Source organism: Leptinotarsa decemlineata, unplaced genomic scaffold, assembly GCF_025532065.1.
Source record: "Leptinotarsa decemlineata unplaced genomic scaffold, Ldec_3_MD MMD2_tig00026328_RagTag_RagTag, whole genome shotgun sequence".
In the NCBI taxonomy this organism is placed as follows: Eukaryota; Metazoa; Arthropoda; class Insecta; order Coleoptera; family Chrysomelidae; genus Leptinotarsa; species Leptinotarsa decemlineata.
Genome location: NW_027412688.1, coordinates 27,005,508 through 27,013,187, shown reverse-complemented (window position 1 = coordinate 27,013,187; position 7,680 = coordinate 27,005,508).

Genomic DNA, 7,680 nt, shown 5'->3' with positions numbered 1-7,680 from the left:
GAGCCTTCAAAACAGCAGAAAACGAAGCCTTCCACGAAGGAAGCCAGGAAGCGAACAAACAAACATGAAAACTGTGGCCGTGACTCAATCCGGCTCATAGAGTCCACCTCATACAACGCTCGATCCACACCAGTGTAACAAGTGAGGACAGGCTAGTGGATCCCAGAGTGCGTTGTTGCGTCATAAGCAAACTTGTGGAATCCGAGATAGGCAGCAATGCAACCACTGCGGAAAATTTTACAAGACTCACGGGGGAGTCAGACTCCACGAAAGAAGAGCTCATCCCGAAAAGTACCATGATGAGTTACAGGTGCGCATCTCTGAGGAGGAATTGGTAGTATCAAAACGCCTGGCGGCCACCGAGGCCTCCACTGCGTCAGGCAGACCATTTATATCGTACATGGAAAATGCTACCAAGCTGACCAAAGATAAGATATGCCATAAGCGTGGCACTATACACCACGCTCTTGGCCAAAGTCAGGGATGCGGCTAGGAGAAATTCATTAAATGATCTCCTGGCCGGAAATAGAAACTCAGCCACTACCAGCAAGGCCACTACATCTACGGTTAAGTCGGATGCAATGCTGTCCTTGACAGCATCAACCATGGAAGCCACTCCAACTATGACTGAAATAGACGCAGAACTGGAGAGAGAGAGAGAGAGAGAGAGAGAGAGAGAAAGAACAGTGTAACCGCTCTCAACCGGAAAAACCATCAAGTCCGGATACAATTGACAGAAATGTCACACTGGGTGCGGAGGAAAAAAAGTTGGAAATAACTACCTACCCCACTCCAACAACTTCAGCTACGCTGGATGATACTGCGGTCAATGATGGCCTGCCGTATGAGTCGCCTGCTGCGGTCAGCCCTTTACTGGCGCCTTCGCCAATATCATCGAGATCAAAGAGGTCGGTAATACACGTATCCCAAGTTGCCCACGTTCACCTGAAAAACTACAACACCATTCCAGAACCCCCCGGAACATTCTGCATTGTTGTAGATGGTTTGGAAAGAGTTTGGAACATTGAGGATGATTCCAGTGTGTCTCGATGGAGGGAGTTATATGGTGTAGCAGTTCTCTATCCCTCAAACGTGTAGAAGATTTCGATCCTCACCTGAAGTGCATAATTTTGCATATATACGAGCTAGAAGTTTCTGCCTCTAGAAGATTCTATAACATTTCAGAACATTGGAAAGTATTCGGAAGTATTCCACAATATTCCAGAACGGTGAATATTCAGGAATGTGTTGGAATGTTCAGGAATGATCTGTAATGTTCAAGAATATCTCGAGACATCCTAGACCATTATGGAACTATCAAGAGCGTGATGTGTTGTGGTAACCCTCTATCCCAGGAGAAAACGGAACGAGGTTCCGTTTTCTCCTGAAAGGCATGCTTCTGAAGATACAAGCGGCTGAATTTTTTCTTTCTAGAAATTTTCAGAACGCTGCAGAACATTCAAGAGTATTTACTAGTTATCCACAATATGCCAAATCACATGGAAACATTCTGGAATGTTCAGGAATACTCTAGAACTTTGGAAACATTCCAGATTATTGTGACATGTTGAAGGATTCCGTCCGTTAATCACAATGCACAATGATATTCTTATTCACAAGAACTATTTTTCAAACGATGCACATTTAGTCTGTACGAATATTAATGTTTGGGATGCCGCTGGTATTTTTTGTAAGACGTACACCCGAAATAATGTTGAAAGTGTTATTCATTAGGGTAGTTTCTTCGTAATAAATAAGAACTCGTTTCTTACTTTTACATTAAAATACATATTATACACAGCCATTACAACGAAGAAGTAAGAAAAAAAGAGTGTTTTATCATACAATCATTTTTCCCTAACCTATTGCTCTTCTTCTTCCTTTTTCTTCATTGCTAACACTACATTTATACCATTTATACAAAATATTCGACAGCTACCAATCATACGTATATAATAGAATACGAGAAAATCTTTGCAACCAAGCAAAGAAAATTATTTTTTTCATATTCTTCAGGTAATATGGTCCATGTCCAGTATTTATGTCTGAAAATCTTTTGAAAATTCTATTCAAACATTTTCACAACACACTATATGGTGTTATGAATGCGCCCCCGCACAAAACCTCATCACAAACTCTTTTTATTCACTCCATTCGAAATGATCGAGGCTCATAAACAAGCCATAAATGCAATTTGTACTCTTTAGGTGGTGTTTTGACTGTGCGCGCATCGCATTTCTCAATCTGATATGATTCACAGCGACAGCGCTCGATGGTCGGCAATTTCCAGCGAATTAGAACCCCGACGCGACCAATGAAGCGTCAAGACGAGCATCTCTCCTGGCTTCCCTGCGTTTTATCACAAATTGGGAAGTTTCGAATCCAATAAAAGTGGCATGACGGAGATGTAACTTTTATACATTGTTTTTATTGAAAGCGGAATTATCAAAGAAAATGAGGCGTATTTTCCATTTCCCTTGTTGAAATCAGGACTAGTTTCATTTTGTACTTATTGAAAAAGAACGAAAGTTCGCTCTTAGACTTCATACCTCATTGTACCACCTACTTCTTTTTATCTTCAATTGACTTATTATTGAAAATAATACCTCTTGTATTAATCTAGTTGGAAATAAATTCCTTCGGAACAATCTGCTGTTTCTGTCGTTCAGATGATGTTATTATTGACTCACTATCTGATTTGGTTCCTTTCCAAAGATTTTGGTACACCCACAGCGGTTTCATGGCCTATACCAGGTGTCAAATTTTCTTACACCATAAGAAAGACGAATGCAATTGTTATGTACTTTTTCTAAGCGATTTACATCAGTTTATATCAAAATAGGCCCGAGGATTATATCGTATTATGCTAATGTAGACAATATGAGGGTTTCGCAAAGTATCAACTTCAATTTGGAAGTCATAATATCTCTACTTTAATAGAGTTGACGTAAGATACTGTACGAGCTACGACAAAGTGAATTTATATGTGAAATCTCAGATCATCATCGAGCCACAAACCCAAGTTCTTGCTTTGTGTAATTATTTGTAGTAAGTCTTGTCCAAGTTGAATTTCAATTCTTTCTTCAATTTCCCATCTTTTGGCTTTCGAGCTAAAAAGTATCAGCTGAGAATTTCTTAGAATTCAATTTCAGGTTGTAGGCTATAGATAGATCCAGTAACTTTTGTAAATCGCTGTTAATTTTTTCCATTGCCACATGCCAGTTACTTGGAGGAAGTCGATAATATAACTGAGTGTCATCTGCATAATGATGAACTGTGTAATGGTCAATTATTTTATGGAAGTCAGATATATAGGATTCATTTTCGAAAAAGAAAGCTGATTTCAATGTTGGGTGAAAGATAATGAAAGGAAACCAATTTTTGCGGTTTTTTATGAAGATTGTCCTGTAAATCTTCTCTTTTGGACCAATTCATCTATAGACTGTAAGGCACTGCAAATGAAGATCTGTCTAATTTTGTAAGCATATAATTTGATTGTTGTTGTTCTTCGGTAGAATAGATCTGTATCCGAATTAAATTAGCTATCAATATATTCATTCATTTTCAATCGTATAAAAACGACGTACCTACGTTTTGGTATTTTTGCCATTTTCAAGTTCTAAAGTATCATAAAATCAGAAACATAGAAATATAAACTCAGTAAATCAACTTATAACACGTAATATTCAAAATTTTCAGTAACATCACGCTATCACAACAAAGGTAGAAAAAGAAAGGCACCACAGAAGAAACTTCAAAAGAGTTTGTTGTGTTTGGTATATTCAACCTATTGAAAATGGAACTGGAAAGAAAAAAGAAAATAGACGAATAACATTGTACGGAAAAGTTCAAGCTGTCAATTTTGAAAATAATTGGCAAGTTAACAGGCAAGTGTAGTGTTGTTTCAATTTTACTGGTTGAATTTATTTTAACTTATTTCGACCGACTAATTTTTTACGTCTTGGTAACAAGGTACATCGATTATTAACAGAAATATGATCTTTTTTGTAATAATCTAAGCATTTTGGAAATTATTATTCTGTACTAATGTATGGTATATACTTTCTGAATCTGGTTTTCAGAAAATCGATGACATTCAAATCTCTTTATATATTTTTTCTAGTTTTTTTCATATTTGGTTTGATAATTAATTATTTTTGAATGCTATTTACATTATTTGTGTTTGATTAAAATCAAAACATATGATATTTCATTTTATTTCGATTCAGATCGGATCTGTTAATGCACATCTGTCAAATAAAAAGACGGCCAGAAAAATCAAATATTGGAGTATATAACTGTTGTACTCGTGCATGGAGACATTTCGAAATTGAGTATTTCACTGAAAAAAACAATGACCTTACAATATTCTAGTTATTATCATTCAACTATAAATTCGGGAAATGTGAATGCAATGATGAAAAAATAGAAAATATAAAAATCCACAAGAGAAAACCACACAATAATTTGTCACCACATGAACAATTGAATTCCAGGACAATCAGAGATCCGATATCATTCGACAATGACCAACTGGATGGATGTTTCATGCATTTTCGGACCATAGTTTATGTAGCAACCTATCATTACTATCCCATGTAGATTCACACCCTTGAATATTCGCATATCATTAAGGAACACCCAGAATGGAATGTCTTATCTAAGAATACCTTTAGGTGGGTCAAGTGAAATCTTTAACCCATGACACAGATATCAACGAGTGTGGATTTTCTAGCGAAAAAAGATTTCTCATCTAATCAAGAATCGAAATTAACTACAGGTTCATTATATGAAAATACTGTTAGAAGATATTATATTCAGTTGTGATAGAATAAGTACTTTGGTATGACCGGGTTGGAGGGTCGATATCAGTTTGGATATTCTATTGACCTGAAAAGATTTGTTAATGTGCAGGAAGTTCAACAGTTTAAGATATACATTATTGTGAATATAATAATAATAATAAGTGTTTGTCGAGGGGCGAACCGTTCTTATCCCCAAAAGCGGATATTTGTCGAATCTTAAGAATTACAGATCGATAACATGTTTGAATTCGTGTTATAAGTTGTTTACAAGCATCTTATACACACGAATTCTCACCTCAGTTGACCGAGTGTTCGAACGGATATATGAGCAGAGAGGGTCGAAAAGAGGAGTCGCTGGATGTAAAGAGAACCTGCTCATCGATAGATGTGTAACGCAGGACTCGATACAATATAAGCGTAACCTCTCTATGGCCTGGGTGGGTCACTTTCAGAAGGGGTGTATTTCAGGGTGATTTTCTCAGTCCCCTTCTCTTCGGCATCTCACTATTTCCATTATCCGTTGCGCTCAGAAACACTCGAGGGTATAACTGTGGCACCTCCGGAAACCGGAGGCACAAGGTCACCCATTTGTTTTATATGGATGATCTTAAACTTTATGCCTCTGGAGAGAAGGATCTCTTTCAGTCCTTGAGGGTGGTGGACGATGGGGGGGCTACGGAGAGGATGTGCAGCTCGTAGATGGAAGCATCTTACACCATCTGGATGCCGGAGAGACGTATACTTACCTCGGGGTGGCACAACGCCACTCACAAGAGGTAACAGGAGGAGGAGGAAAAACGGATAAAATATCGAGATTTTCTCTTCGAACTCCGCAGACTCAATCCAGATCACTCTGTCAAAATGGTTGTTCTGATTATTGGAGTCCTTGGTGGAATGATGTCTTCTCTACTCTCGAATCTTAAAATCATACCGGCTTGCCGCACTAAGGCATAACTCTTAGCCGCACAGATGCAGAAGGCTGTCATTCTTGGCTCACTGCGCTTGCTCAGGGCACATGATTCTCGGACCCAATGATCACTTACCCCACGGTGTGGGGAGTGGTCATTGATTGATAATGCTGGCGCGCCCTCTCGAATGTATCGGGGCTTCGGGGGATAGGGTCTGACCAGCGCACACTACGGGAAAAATAATAATAATGATAATAATATCTTTTATTCACCAAGATAAAAGGAAGAGCACAAAGAAAAATACAATGGGTTTGGTAAAGCCCCGGAGCGGAATTCAGGAGACAAGCGTGTGCAACATGCCGAATCCTGCTCTTCCATTCAACTCCTTTACAATAAAAAATCAAACATATAATGTTTAAAAAATTATAGTGCCTGTGTAGTAAGAGAGAGAAAAAAAAAGAAATAGAATAAAGGAGGGGTAATTCATAATGCTAACAGAATGACTTGAGCTTTTACATATCATGCGAGACTCTACTTGCACACGATTCATTGACAGCCATTACGACTGCTATGAGAAAGCTTATGAGAAATATACTGGAACTTACGGATGCCATAGATGTAGCGTAATCAGGAATTTTGGACTTTTTGTATCCTGCGCAAATCCTTACTATCTAAACAGGGAAAATATACACGTGGACAGTAGGTGAGTATTTAGATATGCTCGGTGAGGGTAAATTAATCTTAAGTTCGCGTGAGTCCTCTGAATATATAATGAATTTTGCTTTTTGAACCTGAAATTTCTAATATTTAGCCAAAATTTGTTGCCTCCGGTACTATATATATATAGAAACTGTTCTGAAACCATTCTGGAATCATTGAAAAATGCGTTTTTTTCTTCTATCATATCATCATTTTTGTTATTTATATGTTATTCATTTATATATTTTAAGAATATTGTATGTATGTTAGGATGTTCTGAAGAAATCAATAAATATTATTATTATCAATTATGGTTTAAACGATACATGAAGTGGAGTATTATCAGCTTAAGCATGATACTTGCAGAGATTAATTTTAGTCAGTATATTTGAGGTTTATAAACTGAAAAGCAAAGGTCTAAGTATAGATCCTTGCGGAACATGCACCACGCATTAATCTCAACGATTCAGACAGTTCGCTTTCGAGTTTCACCATTTGATGTCTGTTTGTGAAGTATTCTTGTATCATCTAAATGGCTCTTTTTGAGAAGCCAATATAATTTCTCCTATTTAGGATTGGTATCCTGCCACTTCTGAGGAAATGAGATGGAAATAATATGAGTGAAATAGTTTTGGAAAAACATATTTATCATATTGTATATAGAAACCGGTGTGAACTTGGCAGCTAAAAGGTAGCAGCCAAAATCCCAAAAACACCCGAGCGCACATAGACGTACGTCGAAAAATTATTACGGAGAAATAAACATTAAAAAGGTGAAAAATGATTGGAAGCTTTATTATTATCGCTGAACGAACACCTCGGGCAACTCTTTCGAATGTGCCTACTAAAAAAGCAGAATAAAAAAAATTATAAATAGGGGATGAGTACATTTGTAAGAAATTATCTATCATTGAAAACATGTTTTGTTATCAGACGTAGTAGATGAGACCAGCAGTTAGAAGGGCTCAAATATTGAAATAATTGAAGGGGGTCACATGGAGACATACCTATAAAAAGTAATCGAAACTCCTAGAAGAAAAAAGCCTGTCAAATGGAGATATAATTCAAAACTGAATCGAAAGTCATAAAAGGAAAAATCCTCTCACCATAATTTTATGTTAGAAAAATCGATTTTGAAAATGATATTATACTGTCAGAAGCAAAAGATAAAACCGCCCAGGGATACAAATACAAAAATAATTTGAAACTCATGGAAGGAAATATCCTGTCAAAATAATTTCATATTGAAAGAATCGAATTCAATCATA